General features: G+C 34.7%; 1 long non-coding RNA gene across 2 annotated transcripts; it reads right to left on the bottom strand.

The window, feature by feature from the left end:
• Positions 1-5,974: 5,974 nt before the first annotated feature.
• Positions 5,975-7,289, bottom strand: LOC122990085. Of its 2 annotated transcripts, none has more exons than XR_006405265.1 (2): positions 6,586-7,289; positions 5,975-6,478 (listed from the first exon to the last, which is right to left on the bottom strand). It is a non-coding gene; the product is annotated as an uncharacterized LOC122990085 (long non-coding RNA). The 2 variants fall into 2 exon arrangements; XR_006405267.1 differs by having other exon boundaries at positions 7,044-7,289.
• Between the last annotated feature and the right edge of the window lie 14,028 nt (positions 7,290-21,317).

Raw genomic sequence — 21,317 nt, 5'->3', positions numbered from 1 at the left:
TGAGAGATAGAAACTTCATCACAGATACAGGATTTGCTAAATAAAGAACACGAGACTCCAATCAGCAGAAGTCGTGTCAAAAGAAAGATGTGTTGTAGCGTCTCGGCCAAACGCTCGGGTGGGCTGAGAAATACCAGCGTGTCACTGTGGATGACTGGAAAAAGTCCTGTTTACTGATGAATCCAGGTTTGAGATATATGGCGGTAAAATATATAATGTTCCTCAGCCTTGTTATTGATCCTACAGTCTCTGAACTCTTCTGGAGGGATGAACATCATTCTTTATGAAGATATTCCCTCATGTGGTGGAGAGCGCTGTCCAACACGTCAGTCCTAAATCTCTCATAGATGTTCAGTTGGGTTGAGATCTGGTGACTGTGAAGGTCATAACATATGATTCACATCATTTAATAATCATCAAACCATCATCAAACCTCCCCCCATTAGGATAGACATGTTTCATCATAGGATAAAGCTGATCACTCACAACTACTTTGTATTGATTAGCAGTGACCCTTCACCTCTAAGGCAGGGCTGTCAAACTTCATAATCGTTGCTCTCAAAGAGACAGATGTAACTTTTAAATGTAATGTGAAATAAATGTAACTACTCCTTAATGTTAAATAACTCTGAATGTATTACTTATTCAAGTTACAATTATTATATATATATTTGCATAGATGTAAAAAAAAACATGTTTGCTTGTTGCTTTGTAATTATAACATAAATCTTTTTAATTTGTCAGGTTATGAAACCCACATGACTCCATCAATCAACCATCAAACTATCCAAGAGAATAAAGAAAAATAACATCAAACAGAAGTTATGACATTAACTTTGTTCAAAACCTTTTTGTCACAGTTGAAATGCAGACGTAGATCGTTCTCTTTTACCACAGACGCCTCGTTACACACAAGACAAACCGGTTTTTCTCCTTGAAGCACAAACATGTTTTCTTCTTCACGTCTTTCTTGAAACTGCCTTCCGTCTGCATCAGTTTTTCTCTTTCTGGACATTTTGAGGTCATTATTTATGTTTCTCAATGTCACTTGTTGGGGAAAATTGCATTGATGTGGATACATTGCGGTCTAGCAGCGGGATACTGTCACTTCATGGGTAACATAATCGTCATGCATTGTGGGAAATGTAGTTTTCGGTCAATGCCTGCTTTGGCTTTTTTTTTTTTTTTTTTACAATCAGACCTTTTTCTCTCGCGGGCCACATTCGGACCTGGACCAGTTGTCACCCGTCTGTATATATATATATATATATATATATATATTAGGGATGTGCAGAGAGCCCAGTATTTGTATTTGTATCTGTATTTGTTGAGGCAGCAAAATTATTTGTATTCGAATAAAAGTGGAAGGGTCTGGAACTGGAGTCTCCCAGATCATAGACGACTCAGCTGACCACTGAGCTACAACTTTACTCATCACCTCTTTGCAGACAGACCTCTAACTAACAAATATTTTAAAAAATATTTGTATGAAACAAATATTTGTAAAAAAAAAAAAAAAACACTATTTGTGCTTTGCTGAATAATGCATTTGTATTCAGGCACGCCCCTACTATATATATATATATAAAGTATTCTGACCACTGGGTGTTGTGCACCTTTTCAGGCCACTACAACAGGTCACACTGTTATGGAACTTTCCATCTTTAGGGGTTACAGGTTGGAGTGACAAGACGAAGCCTTGAGGTCACGCTGTAATTCTTAATCTCTCCTCGAGACGTCAGCTGTCTGTGATGTTTTGATGAAGGCAGAAACCTCTCTGATGAAGAGTATATCAGCATTTCCATGGTTACCAAGGTCAGAGGAGGCTTCCCTAAACAACACAGACAGGTGGAAGACACAGTCAGACGCTCAAACCAAAACTACTGACATTACGTACAATGTGACATAAACTGTCACGGGTAAAGTGCAGTCTCTTGTTTAGAAACTAGAGAACCAATCAGACTAATTTTTCATATTGTAGGCTGATAAAGACTCGGACTCGGACCTTCAGAGACAGCATCGGAGCAGAACACTCTGGTGTTCACTGGTTTTGGTTCTCCACTTGGCCGAGTGCTTTCAATAAACATTTACAGCATTAAGACATCAAAAGTCTCGTGTGCACCTTTCTCCACTGCTGACCATCGATCAGAATATCCACAACACACACTAACACGCTAACAGGATGTTCAGGTATGACAGGAAAGCAATATGAACCTGAAGGCATAAAGCTGATAGTCTTTAACTTACTGACTGTGCAAACTGTGTTGATGCTACATGTGTGTTATTTTTTACAGTAAATAATATGTAAATATGTTGTATCATGACAGTAGCAGAAATAAGAAATGACCTTCTGACATGAAGATATTTAAATCCAAATGCAAAACACTCTCACGTACATGTAGAGTACGTCTATGTGATGAAATGATGCAGCCAGAAAAAAACATGAAGTTTTGGGTTCAAACTTAGTGTAAACATCATGTAGCTTCATAGAAAAGATGGAGCAGGATGACACGCCATGTATATTTGATACATATATTTAAAAAAAAGGACCTTAAGGGTAATTTTCACATACGTTTATTCAAACCAGGACAGATCTGTGACCTGCGATGAGAGCAGGAAGGTCACGTTAAAGGAGATAAAATATTGAAGTGACCTCCTTTCCCCCTGTTGAAACTGTGACTGAGCAAAGGAATTTTCCGGGTTATAATTCCATTTGGCAGATATGATTACAACCTGGACCGTTTCCACAGGAAAAAAAAAAAAAAAAAGGCAAAAACCCACCAAAGATGGACCCTGCGAGTCAAAGCTGCTGCAGTCGCTCTGATTGAATTCCAGCATTTTCTTTCCCCTCCAGAGAAGCCAAAGTTTGATCTTTACTAATTGATATATCCCGGCTCCGCACATGAATCTCAGAAAGCTCATACCTTGGGCCAATTTAGCTGTTCCACTGGCTGAGTTTTAATTGAGTCCACATTAAAATTTACTTATAAAATAATAATGGGCTCCCATGCAAATGAGCCCATCCCGATATTGCCGTGGCTGCATTTGCATATCCACAAGCAGTCTGGGAGTTCAGAAATCAATATAGATGATTAATAATATATGGGCTACAGGAATAATTAAATTCATTTGATGCAAGGACTCAGTCAGCCTTGGCAAACCAAAGGTGCAATTTTGCCACAATCTAATTTAATACAAGTTGCCTGGATTGCAGTTTCAATTACAAGGATTGAAATAATAATAATGTGTGTTAAAGAAAAATTACACTTTCAAATATATGCTATTTCATTTCATTTCATTGAATGTATTACGGGATGAATCCCTCTTTCTTCCTACATTAACATATTGCACCAAATTGCTAAATTAAACTGCTCTTTAATTTATTGCAGAGGCATTAAAATATACAGCTCGTCACCCCTCAAACAGGCCAGAGTTTAACATGTTTACATAAAGGCTGTAATAAGTTCAATATGGACATATGAAGCTTTAAAGTGTTTGTACGTTTATTAAACTACATTATTACAGCTGCGGTTTGGTTGAAAAGACATTAATCTTTGTGATGAGAATAAAAAACATGAGATGATTTGCTGATTTGTGTTAATTACTTGTTGAACTGGATCCCAAAATAATGTTTTCACACTGATTAATGTAACTAAGCTGTGATGTGTTGATGTGTATGTTTACTGAGTATTACTGGATATTAGAAGGAGTATAAAGCCTGTATTATTATTAGACAGTGAGGTGTGTTTAAGGCCTTATACGTAGTGTTAAAGGTCAAAGTGCAATGCTAATTAGCCTCCTGAGCTAATCTGGATCAGAGTTTACGTCCGCACTGAGCCGTTTAAATCGGTAAACACATCCGTCCAGACTAAAACAATGTTTTTCTTCCCTGAAAACTGAACTTTTCCAAGATGGCCGAAACAGTGAGAGTGTAAATGTGAAAATGCCGGCGTGGCGTTGTTGTAGTGTGTACAGACTGGTTCAGGTGGGAAACAGAGCTTTGTAGAAACGCTGTGTTTTAGACTTTAGCGGTCCGAGTCTGCTTCAAACAAACAAACAAACAAACCTGCTTATTGTTCACCGTCTATCAATCATCTCATTGATGATCCTGACATCTAGAAGCTTCTAAAGAACAACCAGCAGCAGTATCCTGGTTACGTGCTGCACATGTAAACATCATATGATGGTTGCAGGTCAGGATGAGTCCTCCATGTTGGTTTTAAACAACCTGGACAGCTGATCCTGGTTCCTCATCAGTCTGTGTTGGTAGAGAGATAAGAGGCTGAGATGTTGAGGTGTGTATAGATGACTTATCCAGAGGTGGAAGAAGTATTCAGATCCTTTACTGCAGTAAAAGTATTAATACAGCAATATAAAAATACTCCATTAAAAGTCCTGCATGACAAATCCTCCGAGAGTAAAAGTACATAAATATTATCAACTTAAGTAAGTAAAGCTTTATTTATGTAGTACAAAGTGCTTCACAAACACACACACACACACACACGCAAAATTGTGCCGCTTAAAAGAGTCCAAAGATTCAGCAGATTTAATAGGTTGTGGAAGTTCGGGGCTCAGACTGTTAACACACAGATCAGCTTGATGTAGTTAAAGTACTGCAGTAAGAGAAGTGTTTTACTGAAATATTGGATCATTTGAACATTTATTGAAATGAAAGCATGTGAGAAGTTTAGAGGGAAAAATCACTATTTGGTGGAGCTGTTAACAACTCATAGACATGTGAAATGTGACCCCGACTACACACTGCTTTTTGTAAGACGTCAAAAGACAAAAAGGTTGGAAACCACTGGTTTCATCTTTAACAATGTGTTGTATTTTAAAAGCTTGTTATATTATCCATTGTGTCAAATCTTCATCTGAAAAGTAACTAAAGCTGTTAAATAAATGTAGTGGAGTAGAAAGTACAATATTTCCCTCTGAAATGTAGAAAGTAGCATCACATGGAAATACTCGTGTAAATGTACTTAGTGACTTTCCAGCACTGGTTCCAGTCTGAACTCCAGCCGTGTGTCGGCTGTTTGGTGAACAGACGCTTTGACCTTTAAATCAAATAAAAAAAACCCTCGCCGTGTTTCCTGTATCGCCTGACATGTGACAACCTGTTTAGGAACAATAATCACAGCCGACCTGCTGCTCCGACACCACCTGCGTGTCGTTGTCACATGACTTCTCCTCTCATTAAGCATTCAGCCGGCGTGCGTCTGGCGCTCGGCGGAGTTCGGGGAGTCTTGGACTGCAGAGGAGATGAGATTATGGGCGTTGCGTTCTTGACATCCTGTTACGTCCCGAGCATTGCCAAGGCGATGTCAACAATGCCCAGAATCCACTGCTGCTCGTAATGAATGCACTCCAATATGTAATGACTGAGTAATCACAGTATTTGCAGCCTCGACTTTATTCTGACGGAGCGGCCGCCCGCATCTGTGCTCCGTCGGTAATTGCCAGGCCGGGGCGGCGAGCGCGAGCAGCATTTGCATCCTGCACTGGGGAGTTGCATAGCAAATGATTATGCTGAATTGTTTTTGCAACAGGAATGTCCAATCCAATAAAGTTAATGATCTTGAAAGACATGGAGGGGAAAGAGGAGGAGGAGAAATCGATTAAAATGCAGATGTTCGCCATCCGATGCGGGCCGTGATGGCGGCGTTGTGTCGATGTAATTAAGCCATTTTTGTTTTGTGTTTTTTTTTTCTTTTTTTTTTTTTTTACTTTTCAGGAACTCCTTCAGCTTCTTGTTCAGAGTCACATTCATCACTTTCTGTTCGCTTTAAGACGCCCGAAAGCAAATAATCCTGCAAGTTTTTTCCTCTGCCTGATGAGAAGCATCATTATCCAGCACTTTGCAGCCTATTAACTGTAATTTCCTTATCAATCTTCATTTGGAAACATCCCGTTAATCACAGTCTCAACCTTACACAAACATATTTTCTCTTGTGTTTTTTTTTTTTTTTGTATCTTCATGTCAGTTTCCTTCACAAAATCCCCAAAATCACAAGTTTGCTTCAGGTGTCTGTACTTCTGAATTCCAGGTTCTCGAGTGAATTTTAGAGAAATGATCAATAAATCAGATTTAAAGGGTCGTTCCAACAGAATCAGTTTATTATTCATTCATTCAGCCTGTGAACTTTATTGTCCAGCATGATAATCAACATCAGATATCACATCATGCTTATAATACACCATATTAGACGCAACTTCCTAAAAAAGCAAGTAAGAAATTACTCAAAATGATGTGAAATAATTGAAGAAGTGTCTGGTTCACAGGACTCAAACCAATATAGACGTGTCCATTAATTACCAGTTTAACTGATAAAGGGGACTCTGCTGCGTCTCTCTGAAGCAGCAGCTGAAGGTGATGATTCAGGGGACGTCGTGAACCCTCCGAGCATCATCAACATCTGGTTTCGGGGGTTTTAACCAGGAATGTTTTTTTTTTTTTGTCGAGCCCCAAATCTTTCTGACAGAGGAAAAACAAAATCTATAATCATCAGGAAATGTAATTAATGTGATTCCTGAGCAACCCTGAACCCTCTCCGGCTGCCTGTGTGTGGGTCACGTCCTCACCTGGCGCCATGACACGGACGCACGGCGAGCAACGCTGCTTCTCACACAGCAGCAACAACACTACACCACAAAAGATAAGTGATAAACAAACATCCCACTAGTGACGGTGCTGGTTTAATAACTACTGTAACAAACCTTCAGTACATATCTGTGATCTCTGCTGCTGCTGCTGCTGCTGGAGCATTCTGACAGTTCTGCAGGAGAACGTGGTTAAGCTAACGCTACGGCTACATGTCAACCAGCTAATTAGCGTAGAGTAACAGATGACGGGAGCAAACAGTCACCTGATATTCTCTAAATGGTTGTTAAAACTTCCATCTACTGTCATCAGACTGCTGGTTTATTTTATTCCTACAACACAAAGTGCTAAAAATTACAGCAGCCAAATAAAGATGTCGGATATTTGAAACCAGGTTTATGAGTGTTTGATTCAATCTGTTTTAAATGTGTTGACTCACCTCAGAACTCCTCAGTCGGTGCAACAGAAACAGTCTTTGCGGTGATTTTTGCTCAGAAAAGGTGAAGACTTGATCCACAACATGTCTCTGACTGTGGCGTGATGATGTCACAGTGATGTCATCAGGATTACAAACAGGAAGTCTGTGTGTGTACAAACTGGAGGTGTTTGGAGGAGTTTGACTCATGTGGCTGTTTATCTGCAGGCTCTGATGAAAGACACTATCCAGGTGCATTATGGGAAATGGAGGATCCAGTGTTTTTATTTATTTATTTTTATTTGTTTGCATTTAAAACAATACAGCTATTATAAAAAATATGATATGTACACAAAGACATTCACAGACATACAGACAGACACACTCAGCTGCTTCAAAAGAGAATAAACAGAAATAGAAGTAAAGTCTTGTATTTCCTGACTTCATTAATATAGTTTAAGGCTGATTATTAATTGAATGTTAATGACATCATTAATGTATAACAGTAAACTGAACCTAGATCAGCTGTTATCACCATCACAACATTTAACCAACATCTGCTGGTTTATAAAGCATCTGTTTAATCTGTTTTATTCTGTTTAATCTGTTTTATTCTGTTTAATCTGTTTTATTCTGTTTAATCTGTTTTATTCTGTTTAATCTGTTTTATTCTCCTGTTTAATCTGTTTTATTCTCATGTTTAATCTGTTTTATTCTGTTTATTCTGTTTTATTCTCCTGTTTAATCTGTTTTATTCTGTTTAATCTGTTTTATTCTCATGTTTAATCTGTTTTATTCTCATGTTTAATCTGTTTTATTCTGTTTAATCTGTTTTATTCTACTTTATCTTATTTTCATCCTCTATCTTATTTTATTGTCTTTTTATGGTGTCTTGTGTTTCTTTTATATCTTATCTTTATGTCGTATATAAAGCGTTTGTTGTTTTAGACCATATATAACAGTAACAGTATATAATGGTATTAGCCTATATATATAACAGTAACAGTATATAACAGTATTAGACTATATATATATATATAACAGTAACAGTATATAACAGTATTAGACTATATATATATAACAGTAACAGTATATAACAGTATTAGACTATATATATATATATAACAGTAACAGTATATAACAGTATTAGACTATATATATATATAACAGTAACAGTATATAACAGTATTAGACTATATATATATAACAGTAACAGTATATAACAGTATTAGACTATATATATATATATAACAGTAACAGTATATAACAGTATTAGACTATATATATATATAACAGTAACAGTATATAACAGTATTAGACTATATATAACAGTAACAGTATATAACAGTATTAGACTATATACATATATAACAGTAACAGTATATAACAGTATTAGACTATATATAACAGTAACAGTATATAACAGTATTAGACTATATATATAACAGTAACAGTATATAACAGTATTAGACTATATATATATATAACAGTAACAGTATATAACAGTATTAGACTATATATATATATAACAGTAACAGTATATAACAGTATTAGACTATATATAACAGTAACAGTATATAACACTATTAGACTATATATATAACAGTAACAGTATATAACAGTATTAGACTATATATATATATAACAGTAACAGTATATAACAGTATTAGACTATATATATATATAACAGTAACAGTATATAACAGTATTAGACTATATATATATATATAACAGTAACAGTATATAACAGTATTAGACTATATATAACAGTAACAGTATATAACAGTATTAGACTATATATATATATAACAGTAACAGTATATAACAGTATTAGACTATATATATATATATAACAGTAACAGTATATAACAGTATTAGACTATATATATATATATAACAGTAACAGTATATAACAGTATTAGACTATATATATATATATAACAGTAACAGTATATAACAGTATTAGACTATATATATATATAACAGTAACAGTATATAACTGTATTAGACTATATATAACAGTAACAGTATATAACAGTATTAGACTATATATATATATATAACAGTAACAGTATATAACAGTATTAGACTATATATATATATATAACAGTAACAGTATATAACAGTATTAGACTATATATATATATATATAACAGTAACAGTATATAACAGTATTAGACTATATATATATATATAACAGTAACAGTATATAACAGTATTAGACTATATATATATATATAACAGTAACAGTATATAACAGTATTAGACTATATATATATATAACAGTAACAGTATATAACACTATTAGACTATATATATAACAGTAACAGTATATAACAGTATTAGACTATATATATATATATAACAGTAACAGTATATAACAGTATTAGACTATATATATATATAACAGTAACAGTATATAACTGTATTAGACTATATATAACAGTAACAGTATATAACAGTATTAGACTATATATATATATAACAGTAACAGTATATAACAGTATTAGACTATATATATATATATAACAGTAACAGTATATAACTGTATTAGACTATTTATAACAGTAACAGTATATAACACTATTAGACTATATATATAACAGTAACAGTATATAACAGTATTAGACTATATATATATATAACAGTAACAGTATATAACAGTAACAGTATATAACAGTATTAGACTATATATATATATAACAGTAACAGTATATAACAGTAACAGTAAATAACAGTATTAGACTATATATAACAGTAACAGTATATAACAGTAACAGTATATAACTGCATTAGACTATATATATAACAGTAACAGTATATAACAGTAACAGTATATAACAGTATTAGACTATATATAACAGTAATAGTATATAACAGTATTAGACTATATATAACAGTAACAGTATATAACAGTAACAGTATATAACTATTAAACTATATATAACAGTAACAGTATATAACTGTATTAGACTATATATAACAGTAACAGTATATAACAGTATTAGACTATATATATATATATATATATAACAGTAACAGTATATAACAGTATTAGACTATATATATATATAACAGTAACAGTATATAACAGTATTAGACTATATATATATATAACAGTAACAGTATATAACAGTATTAGACTATATATATATAACAGTAACAGTATATAACAGTAACAGTATATAACATTATTAGACTATATATATATATATATATATAACAGTAACAGTATATAACAGTATTAGACTATATATATATAACAGTAACAGTATATAACAGTAACAGTATATAACAGTAACAATATATAACAGTATTAGACTATATATAACAGTAACAGTATATAACAGTATTAGACTATATATAACAGTAACAGTATATAACAGTATTAGACTATATATATATAACAGTAACAGTATATAACAGTAACAGTATATAACAGTATTAGACTATATATAACAGTAACAGTATATAACTGTATTAGACTATATATAACAGTAACAGTATATAACAGTATTAGACTATATATAACAGTAACAGTATATAACAGTAACAGTATATAACTGTATTAGACTATATATAAAAGTAACAGTATATAACAGTAACAGTATATAACTATTAAACTATATATAACAGTAACAGTATATAACAGTATTAGACTATATATATAACAGTAACAGTATATAACAGTATTAGACTATATATAACAGTAACAGTATATAACAGTATTAGACTATATATAAAAGTAACAGTATATAACAGTAACAGTATATAACTGTATCAAACTATATATAACAGTAACAGTATATAACAGTAACAGTATATAACAGTATTAGACTATATATAACAGTAACAGTATATAACAGTATTAGACTATATATAAAAGTAACAGTATATAACAGTAACAGTATATAACTGTATTAAACTATATATAACAGTAACAGTATATAACAGTAACAGTATATAACAGTATTAGACTATATATAACAGTAACAGTATATAACAGTATTAGACTATATATAAAAGTAACAGTATATAACAGTATTAGACTATATATATAACAGTAACAGTATATAACAGTAACAGTATATAACAGTATTAGACTATATATAACAGTAACAGTATATAACAGTATTAGACTATATATATAACAGTAACAGTATATAACAGTAACAGTATATAACAGTATTAGACTATATATAACAGTAACAGTATATAACAGTATTAGACTATATATATAACAGTAACAGTATATAACAGTAACAGTATATAACAGTATTAGACTATATATAACAGTAACAGTATATAACAGTATTAGACTATATATAACAGTAACAGTATATAACTGTATTAGACTATATATATAACAGTAACAGTATATAACTGTATTAGACTATATATATAACAGTAACAGTATATAACAGTAACAGTATATAACTATTAGACTATATATATATATATAACAGTAACAGTATATAACAGTAACAGTATATAACAGTATTAGACTATATATAACAGTAACAGTATATAACAGTATTAGACTATATATATATATATAACAGTAACAGTATATAACAGTATTAGACTATATATATATATATAACAGTAACAGTATATAACAGTATTAGACTATATATATATATATAACAGTAACAGTATATAACAGTATTAGACTATATATATATATAACAGTAACAGTATATAACTGTATTAGACTATATATAACAGTAACAGTATATAACAGTATTAGACTATATATATATATAACAGTAACAGTATATAACAGTATTAGACTATATATATATATATAACAGTAACAGTATATAACAGTATTAGACTATATATATATATATATAACAGTAACAGTATATAACAGTATTAGACTATATATATATATATAACAGTAACAGTATATAACAGTATTAGACTATATATATATATATAACAGTAACAGTATATAACAGTATTAGACTATATATATATATAACAGTAACAGTATATAACACTATTAGACTATATATATAACAGTAACAGTATATAACAGTATTAGACTATATATATATATATAACAGTAACAGTATATAACAGTATTAGACTATATATATATATAACAGTAACAGTATATAACTGTATTAGACTATATATAACAGTAACAGTATATAACAGTATTAGACTATATATATATATAACAGTAACAGTATATAACAGTATTAGACTATATATATATATATAACAGTAACAGTATATAACTGTATTAGACTATTTATAACAGTAACAGTATATAACACTATTAGACTATATATATAACAGTAACAGTATATAACAGTATTAGACTATATATATATATAACAGTAACAGTATATAACAGTAACAGTATATAACAGTATTAGACTATATATATATATAACAGTAACAGTATATAACAGTAACAGTAAATAACAGTATTAGACTATATATAACAGTAACAGTATATAACAGTAACAGTATATAACTGCATTAGACTATATATATAACAGTAACAGTATATAACAGTAACAGTATATAACAGTATTAGACTATATATAACAGTAATAGTATATAACAGTATTAGACTATATATAACAGTAACAGTATATAACAGTAACAGTATATAACTATTAAACTATATATAACAGTAACAGTATATAACTGTATTAGACTATATATAACAGTAACAGTATATAACAGTATTAGACTATATATATATATATATATATAACAGTAACAGTATATAACAGTATTAGACTATATATATATATAACAGTAACAGTATATAACAGTATTAGACTATATATATATATAACAGTAACAGTATATAACAGTATTAGACTATATATATATAACAGTAACAGTATATAACAGTAACAGTATATAACATTATTAGACTATATATATATATATATATATAACAGTAACAGTATATAACAGTATTAGACTATATATATATAACAGTAACAGTATATAACAGTAACAGTATATAACAGTAACAATATATAACAGTATTAGACTATATATAACAGTAACAGTATATAACAGTATTAGACTATATATAACAGTAACAGTATATAACAGTATTAGACTATATATATATAACAGTAACAGTATATAACAGTAACAGTATATAACAGTATTAGACTATATATAACAGTAACAGTATATAACTGTATTAGACTATATATAACAGTAACAGTATATAACAGTATTAGACTATATATAACAGTAACAGTATATAACAGTAACAGTATATAACTGTATTAGACTATATATAAAAGTAACAGTATATAACAGTAACAGTATATAACTATTAAACTATATATAACAGTAACAGTATATAACAGTATTAGACTATATATATAACAGTAACAGTATATAACAGTATTAGACTATATATAACAGTAACAGTATATAACAGTATTAGACTATATATAAAAGTAACAGTATATAACAGTAACAGTATATAACTGTATCAAACTATATATAACAGTAACAGTATATAACAGTAACAGTATATAACAGTATTAGACTATATATAACAGTAACAGTATATAACAGTATTAGACTATATATAAAAGTAACAGTATATAACAGTAACAGTATATAACTGTATTAAACTATATATAACAGTAACAGTATATAACAGTAACAGTATATAACAGTATTAGACTATATATAACAGTAACAGTATATAACAGTATTAGACTATATATAAAAGTAACAGTATATAACAGTATTAGACTATATATATAACAGTAACAGTATATAACAGTAACAGTATATAACAGTATTAGACTATATATAACAGTAACAGTATATAACAGTATTAGACTATATATATAACAGTAACAGTATATAACAGTAACAGTATATAACAGTATTAGACTATATATAACAGTAACAGTATATAACAGTATTAGACTATATATATAACAGTAACAGTATATAACAGTAACAGTATATAACAGTATTAGACTATATATAACAGTAACAGTATATAACAGTATTAGACTATATATAACAGTAACAGTATATAACTGTATTAGACTATATATATAACAGTAACAGTATATAACTGTATTAGACTATATATATAACAGTAACAGTATATAACAGTAACAGTATATAACTATTAGACTATATATATATATATAACAGTAACAGTATATAACAGTAACAGTATATAACAGTATTAGACTATATATAACAGTAACAGTATATAACAGTAACAGTATATAACAGTAACACTATATAACAGTAACAGTAAATAACAGTAACAGCATATAAAAGTAACAGTATATAACTGTATTAGACTATATATATAACAGTAACAGTATATAACTGTATTAGACTATATATATAACAGTAACAGTATATAACAGTAACAGTATATAACTATTAGACTATATATATATATATAACAGTAACAGTATAGAACAGTAACAGTATATAACTGTATTACAGTCATGTTATCTAGGAGCAGGTTTATTGAAGGCTACATTAAATAGACACAATATTCTGAACGGTTTGTGTCTGATAACATTTTTTTGAAAATAGAACATATTTCTTTGATAATGGATGTTTTATTTAATGTTTATCTTGACAGTGTCAGATATGTGATATTAATCTGATCAGCTGCATCAAGAAGAACAGATTAATTGATAATATTGAATGATAACCACCATAACTTAGTGTTTGGATATTAATTATAATATTCACCCTGAATCCAGCTTTCATAAACTTTAACTTCTTCTTCTTCAGTTGATTATTGAGGGTCATAAACCAGCCAACAACTGGACTGATGTTACACAGTATGAAGTGGTGCATTGTGGGATACGCTCTGCTCTGAATCTGGTGTGTGTGTTGATATATTTCAGACGTAGGACACACCTGCCTACCTGGCAGTGCAGCATTGTGGGTAATAGGACGGACCTCAAGTCTTTCCATCGACTTTGACAACACTAAGAAAAATCTGTAATAACAGTTGTGGCAGCACTGATTCCCATCGAACACAGATGTTCTGAAAGAAGTCGGACAAAGGTGTTGCACAATGGGAAACGTCCCCCTTAATGAAATAATGCCTCTTTTAAAAAAAATAAAGCCTGCAGGTGTTTAGGCTATCGTGGGGAAAGCCCAACTTCTTGCACGATGGTGCGAGGAAACCAATGCAGGACACTCGGGTTATGTTGTGATATTCCCTCCAAAAGGTCCCTCACATCAGAAAGGAAAAGACCAGAAAGAAGACATAAAAGGGCCTGAACAGACCAGCGTTTCTGTCTGACAAGCTTTTCAAATGAGGTCTGCAGCCAGCGGAGGAAAGAACAGAGTGACCACACAGCGTGCAGTTTCTCTCCTCTCTTAAACCCCCAGAAAAAGGGCGTCGTCACACCCCGATTGGCCGAGAGGGGAACGAACCCAGCTGGGAGCCGGTCCCCGCACTCTGCACACAGGTGATCTGCATAAACCCTCCAATCAACCCAGACATGCAACTATCCGAATTCGGAACGGGGAGACAGAGAAATGATAGCAAGTCCCACTGATGGGTGACAGCCCACAGATCACACACATGATCACATGATCACATGATCACCAGGACAACTAACAAAGAAACACACACAGATTCAAACCAGAAACATGAAACATGGACAAAACCACGTAAACCAGGATCAACAACAAGTTGAACAGTTTTACTTAAATACCAGATACATTCAACTTCTCTCTCTCTAGTTCATCACCTGTTTATTTCCTCCTATCTGTGTTATTTGTCTTTTAATCTATTTTAATGGTTTTATTACATTTTCATCTTCTTTTATTTATTTCTTGTGTGCGTTAGTCTCAAATCATTTTTTACTGTCTTATCATCAGCATATCAGTCGTCTGCACTAAACCTGCACAAAACCTGCTATATGAATAAAGTCTGATTGATTAATAATAAAACAAATCATCATCATCTGGTCAGCTGATCCAAACTTGAACCTCCACATTTAACAATAAAAACAAGAAAACAGCATGAAAATCTAAAGATGTTAACAGCAGAATAATCCATGAAACTGGAAGCAGTTTGTATAAAGAAGCATCCATCACCATAACACACACACACACACACACACACACACACACACACAGCAGCCATAAACTACACTTTTTTTTTTTGTTTTCACATTTAATTACCCGCTCCGTGTGATTACCAGGTAAAACAAATTATGTGTTTTGTTGGCAGCAGATAAATCTGGTCTCAACTCGCCGTAATGACCCGTGTAATTTTTAAGCAGCGCCTACACAGCGGCTCCTTTAACACGTATCATTAGTGGGGTTGTATATTAGATATACATTCTGTGGCTTAATTTGGTCTCCCAGGAGCACTTGTAATGATGCAGCTGCCGGGTACAGGACACCTTTAATTTATTTATTTTAAATGTTGAGAGTAATTGAGTTCTTGAGAGATGTGAGGCGAGCCTGCTGCTGCTGCTGCTGCTGCTGCTGCTGGTGGGGCTTCTGCTGAAAAAAACGCATTAATTCCTCTCTGCAATCTGTTGCGAAAATTAATACGAGGAGAAGCTTCTAATGGGGAAGGATGAAGAGGAGGTAAAAAAATAAAAGAAGAAGCAGGCGAGAGTTTGCGCTCTACGCTCGGCCCTCCTCTTCAGAGAGGAGACGACGACGACGAGGAGGAGCCGGAGGAGTTATTTATCTCCCTCTAAAGGGTTATTTATTACAGACAATCAGAGCGCCGGCGCAGCAGCTGCAGGTGATGATAGAAATCATTTGTTCCGCAGATCTCACAACGCGTCAAAAAAACAAAAAAAAAAACTGTTCCTCAATAACAAAAAACGGTCAGTAATGAAGACGATGAAGGCAGGTGGCGTGAGCACGGGCCGCCATGACGGATGGCTGACTGCTGATGATGATGATGATGATTGTTTACAGCGCTGTGATGATGATGATGATGATGATGATGTCAGGGGAGAGACATCATCACGGAGTCACCTGTAAACCTTTAAATGGAGTTTTATCGTCTCTCTGCGTCTTTCACTTCCTGTTAGCTGTTAAACTGATCCTGAAGCGTGTGTGTGTGTGTGTGTGTGTGTGTGTGTGTGTGTGTGTGTGTAGTGTGTGTGTGTGTGTGTGTGTGTGTGAACAGGTGTTGGATGGAAACAGACCTGAAACAGATGCTGAATGTAAAACATAAAGCTTGAGGACTTGATGTAAAGTATCAGCATCATGAATCCTGTCGAGATTCATTTTTCCAGTTTTTTTCAGTCGTTTTAAATTTGGTTTTATATCAACGACGTTTGATTCATGAGTTTAAGCAGCAACGTTTCTCTGTACTGTAATATACATTTATTTAACACTTTGACACTGAAGCAACTTATAAAATGTTTAATGATCTCCAAACACAAACGGAACAAAGAACTTTATCTAAATTTAAAAAATGTTGTAAAACAGCTGAACGATCAGGCTCCATCTGACATTATTCACCTGAAAATATCCTTTGATGACTTATTAACATTCTGTGTAGGTTTATTTTTAGTTTTCTGTCCCAGAGGGAAACATTAAATAATTCAACATTACTACACATCACACATCTCATAAATACTGTCATAAAAAAAGGTCAAATACTAAAAAACAATAAATAATCCAAACTGTGAGATCCTCCAAACAAAAGGTAAACACTGCGCTGACCTTTGACCTCTGACCTTATCATTTATTGCACATTCCCACATTCACTACACAGAACAGCACACAAACAACAACAACAACAACAACCTGCTAGGTTGTTTGTTTATGGCGTTAAGGGACTGAAGGATGAAGGTGTGTTTGTTTCTGTCCAGTCTGCCTGTTGCTGGGGGGGGTTGCTGGAATCCACAGTGAAGGGTATGAGGGGGGGTCTGGAGGTCTGGGTGTTGTTATATGAGCCTTTAACTGCACTGACAGGCTGCCAGAACACGCTGAGACTCCACAGAGCAGAATGAAGCTCAGTTACTGTGTGATAGAAGAGAAGCAGCAGAAACCAGCTTCCCTACATGGACCCTCCAGGTCTGCAGCTGTGTCCTCCACTGCCTGGACACTGGTGATACTGGTGTTACTGGTGTTTAGGTTTGTTGCTAGATTAGTCGCTGGGATCTTTTTTGAATAATAGTCTCTAACGTGGTTCAGCTAACGTGGTTCTTCTTCATGTCTCAGCTCCTCTCCTCCTTTGGAGACAACCACGGTTTCCTGGTTCAGAACTGCAACTAACAATTATTTTCCTCATTGATTAATCAGTATTATAAAATGTGGATCAGTGTTTCTCAAAGATGATGATGAAGACGATGATCTGTCTTATCAGATAGATCTTCAGTTTTCTGTCATGGAGACAAAAGAAACCAGAAAATATTCACATTGAAGAAGCTGCGATCAGAGAATCAAACTGATTGATCTGTTATCTAAATACAATCAACTAATTGATTAATTGACTAATGGTTGCAGCTTTTGGTTAAAAGTTGAAACCTGCAGCCTCAAAAACAAAAGTGTCATTTCAGGGATTCAGTTTCCTTCAGACGCCGTCAGCGTCACAGACCTGCAGTCCTGCGGCGCTGCAGCCTGTTTGTGGCCTGAAGTCTCTCCACGCCGCCGCTCGACCGCAGCGTGAGATGAGGGAGGGGTGAGGAGGAGGAGGAGGGAGGAGGGAGGAAGGAGGAAGGAGGGGGGAGGAACAGTAAGATGCTTCCTGCCTCTCTGCCTGCCTGGCTGCTCGGGATCCTCGGGGACTCGGCTTTGGACGGAGGCCCAGATCAATGTGACCTAAATTCAAATGCGAATTAGCGGCTGTCAGTCGGAGAGGACACTCTGTAAATGAGCTCAGACGGTGCGAGGTCCCCGGGGGACGGTGGGACCGGGGCCCCCGCGTCCGCTGGAGATCTTTAATGAGTTCCAAATGGATATCCAGGACCCGGGCCCGGGCTCCACGCCCTGCCTGCAGGCCTGCAGCCAGCCCGGCCGGGCTGGAGGAGGAAGGTGCTGCGTGGGGGCCCCGGGGCCCGACCTGGCACCCCGAGAACCTGCCGAGGAGTCAAACATAGCGGCGTCCAAATGATTAAAATTCTTCAGCAGCATTTGAGACGACTGAAGAGAAAGAGACTCTCTGTCAGATTACCTTAATTCATCTAAAAGATCAACTGCACAAACATTCAGCTTCAGTTTGACCAACAGACAGAAACTAATATTTAGAGCTGCAACATTTACTCAAGTTAAATTCTCTGATTCTTCAATGTGAATATTTTCTGGTTTTTTAGTCTCTCTGACAGTAAACTGAAGATCTTTGTGTTGTGGACAAAACAAAACATTTGAGGACGTCGTCTTAGACTTTAGGAAACACTGAAACACATATTTTTACTATTTTCTTACATTTTATGGACCAAACAACCAAGAAACCAAGAACGAGGTTTTTATTCTGATCAATCAAAAGGACTCGTTTGGGCTCCAGAGTTTGACTGACAGCTTTCACATCAGAACTGAACAAACACTCCAGAGTTATATGAAGCAGAGCAGAGAGGTCAGAGGTCACAGCTGCTTACATCAGCGTCGGCGTGTTTTGCCGTAGAGCAGGACGCCGTCATGACTCACAGAAACCTGCGTCCGTCCGCAGAAAGCCGAAGCTTCAGTTTAACAGTCTCAGTCGACTCGTAATCAAACAGTGTGAACAAACACAGTCGACTCTTCCTCGTCTGGTTCAGAGCTGCAGCTGCAGAGGTCGCGACCTCTGTAAAAACTAACCTGACAGTCTCGTCCCGTCACCCCCGGCGACCGCTTGCTTCCTCTTTGTGTATCGGCGTCCCGGTGGGGTTTGACGGGGTGAGGGTGCTCCGTGTCGTCCCCCCTCCCCCTCCTCCTCCCCCCCGTGGAGCTGCAGCGGCGTGTGAGGCTGCAGTAATTAGCATGCTGATTCTGCATGTAATCAGATAACCTGGGCATGCTCGCCGGCCTGCTTCTATACATCAGGCCGAGCGTCGGCGTGGGACTGCAGCAGCTTCTGATTGTCTTCAACGCAGCATATGCTAATTGTTGATTGTCTCCAATATTATATGCTAATTGTTAGGAATTAGCATAATTCATTAACATTTGGGCCCTAATTACACAATGAAAAAAGAGGAACCCCTGAAAAACACTCGGCTGTGCTCTGACTTCCTAATGCGTGATGCGATTAATGCCGCGCTCATTTGCATCCGGAGAAGGAGCCTGAAATATTAAAAGTGTTGTTCAGAGAAAATCGTGATTAGTCCCTAATCAAATGTTGTTTCTGCCGTTTTAAAAGGTGTTACAGCGCCGGCCCTCAGGTGAGAGGAAGGAGGCTTTATTCACTGCTTTTCCCTCCCTGAGAAACACAAACACACACACGTCCCCCCCCCCCCAACCCCCCCCCCCTCCCCCGACATGCAAATGAGCCCGACATCAAAAAATCTGCAATTAGCTTCTTTTTGGAGGAGATTTAGAGAAACAAATGAATGTAGATTGGCGTCAGCGTTTGATTCGTCGTCGTTGTGGATTCTCTTTGATGTCTGTAGTTTCTCTCGTATTAATGAGACGCTCAAACAAAAAGACACAAACCAAATTGCTTTGATTTCATCATAATTGTAGTCGCAGCTCTGTTCACATCGTTTAGTTACCAGCGGCTGCAGCGCCGCCTGCAGCAGTCCCGAATACACACAAGTACTTCCTGATACACACGAGTACTTCCTGATACACACAAGCACTTCCTGATACACACAAACACTTCCTGATACACACGAGTACTTCCTGATACACACAAACACTTCCTGATACACACAAGTACTTCCTGATACACACGAGTACTTCCTGATACTCACAAATACTTCCTGATACACACAAGCACTTCCTGATACACACGAGCACTTCCTGATACTCACAAATACTTCCTGATACACACAAGCACTTCCTGATACACACGAGTACTTCCTGATACACACGAGTACTTCCTGATACACACAAGTACTTCCTGATACACACAAGCACTTCCTGATACTCACAAATACTTCCTGATACACACAAGCACTTCCTGATACACACGAGCACTTCCTGATACACACAAGTACTTCCTGATACACACGAGCACTTCCTGATACTCACAAATACTTCCTGATACACACAAGCACTTCCTGATACTCACAAATACTTCCTGATACACACAAGTACTTCCTGTTACACACAAGTACTTCCTGATACACAGAAATACTTCCTGATACTCACAAGTACTTCCTGATACTCACAAATATTTCCTGATACACA

This window comes from Thunnus albacares, chromosome 10, assembly GCF_914725855.1.
Source record: "Thunnus albacares chromosome 10, fThuAlb1.1, whole genome shotgun sequence".
Lineage (NCBI taxonomy): Eukaryota > Metazoa > Chordata > Actinopteri > Scombriformes > Scombridae > Thunnus > Thunnus albacares.
This window is presented reverse-complemented; position numbering and strand designations above follow the sequence as displayed.